This window comes from Sprattus sprattus, assembly GCF_963457725.1.
Source record: "Sprattus sprattus genome assembly, chromosome: 5".
Classification (NCBI taxonomy): domain Eukaryota; kingdom Metazoa; phylum Chordata; class Actinopteri; order Clupeiformes; family Clupeidae; genus Sprattus; species Sprattus sprattus.
Window position 1 is genome coordinate 4,727,346 of NC_137924.1, and position 2,500 is coordinate 4,729,845.

Here is a 2,500-nt window from a genome sequence, read left to right on the forward strand (position 1 = left end):
TGTGTGTGTGTGCACACGTCCGAGTGGGTGCATATGTGAGAAAGACTAAAAAAGAGAGACAGAGAGAGAGGTGCTCTGTGTTTTCCAAATGGGGCTTGATGTCTTTTCCATGGTCCTGTGATAACAGTGCCTCTCTAGCCTCACACACACACGCACACGCACACACACACACACACACACACACACACACACACACACACACACACACACACACACACACACACACACACACACACACAGAGAGAGAGAGAGAGAGAGAGAGAGAGAGAGAGAGAGAGAGGGAGAACAGGAACCACATGTGTGTTCTTGGTAACATAAATTAAAGTACACTTAAATAAATGCTGGTGCACATATATTAACGCTATTGCACATAAATGAATGCTAGTGCACATACATAAATGATAGTACACTTAAATAAATGCTAGTGCACATAAATGAACGCTGGTGCACATAAATAAATGCTAGTGCACATACATAAATGATAGTACACTTAAATAAATGTTAGTGCACATAAATAAACGCTGGTGCACATAAATAAATGCTAGTTCACGTAAATAAATGCTAGTGCACGTAAATATATGCTAGTGCACATAAATAAATGCTAGTTAAAGTGTCTCAGTGTCTGTTTGAAGTATGTGCAGCGTCTCTTCGTTTGTGCTGTAAGGAATGTTTGTGTGGGTGTGTGTGTTTGTGGATGTTTCTCTGTATGTGTGTGTGGGTGTGTGTGTGTGTTGGTGTGTCGGTGTAGTTTGTGTTCTCTGACGTCATTCTTCCAGATGTAGATTCTTAGAATGTTCCGGAGTGTTTACTAAGGTAAGGGCTTGTGGGTAGACTTGCAAAGAGCTTTGATTACTGATGGAGCTACCCTCACACACACACACACACACACACACACACACACACACATACACACACACACACACACACACACACACACACACACACACACACACACACACATACTCAGGGTGCGATTTGCCGGGGGGGATGGTGGGGATTTACCCCCCCTCTGGTTTTTACATCCCCACCTCAGCTGGATGAATTTCATACATGGGGGGGATAACCCTCAATTATTAAAAAAACAATGAAAAAAACAGACAGGTTCTGACAGCGTTTTCATACACTTGCTTACATCGCTGGCAATAACTAATTGTTCATCTTACCCGAACTGTCGGCATCCTCAGAATTCGCGAACGTCCCCATGCACTTAAACACATGTATACATTGTAACAATAACATTACAAACACGGAAATGAGCAAAGCCAGCTAATTAGGCTACTGTACAATGAATATGAAAATATTTGTTCACTGAATTAGCGAGTTCTGTCCAAAACAGTTGCGTTTCAGTTTCAAAGTTTAAGTTTCGGTTTCAGTATTTCAACGTGAATGAGAGGGAGCACAATAACTGAGCGCCTAGCAGCGATTATCATATCATAGACATATATGATGCATGTATATGAAGAGAATTAGGCCTATGTATTGCTTGGTTTTTTTTTCATGATAAAAAAAAAAAAAAAAAAACATCCCCCCCTCTGGTTTTTGGACAAATCGCACCCTGCACATACTCTCACTCACACTTGTGTATAATAACACACACACACACACACACTCATGCACTCACTCATATATACATACAGTACATAGACTTACATTCACTTATAACCGCATACACATTACCCATTAAGTAAATACATTCCACACCCTTACTTGGTACTTGCACTCATACATACTGTACAGTATATTGGCCATAACCCACTGCTCTTTATTCCATTATCGCCTTCCCAACTCCACCCATTTTATCACTGTATACTTGGCCCAGTTGGTGTTGTGCAACCTGGAATGTCAATATTTCTATGGAGCTTATTTCTATGGAGCTAATGCTAATACCTGATGGGAAAGGCATGGCTGCACATATGCACCTATGATGTCATTTTGGGGACACCAATCAGGAGTTTTGCTGTTACTGCTGGATACCCTGGTGACAGGATGTTGACTTGGCCTCGGAATTCCTCGTGCGTTTGAGAGAGCGGGAGAGGAAGTAGTGGAACACGGGAATCTGGGAAAATTCGGCTCTCGGCTCAGTCGTGGCTTTACAGCCGTCACCGCCTAGCAACCATAGAATGCCAGTCCTAGTCTCCATGGCGATGGAGGCACCCGTAAGGATGCCTGCTGGGTGAGTCGTTAGCCCGACCATAACCGTAAAGCAGAGCCGCTGAAATGTCCCACCAGCCAGCACTGCAAACACCTCAAACTCAAACCATCCCAAACACCCCCACTCAAACCATCCCAAACACCCCCACTCAAACCATCCCAAACACCCCCACTCAAACCATCCCAAACACCCCCACTCAAACCATCCCAAACACTCCGACTCAAACCAGCCCAAACACTCCGACTCAAACCAGCCCAAACACTCCGACTCAAACCAGCCCAAACACCCACCCAAACCAACCCAACCCAAGCAGCCTAAACCAGCACATGGACCAGCTGTGATGAGGAC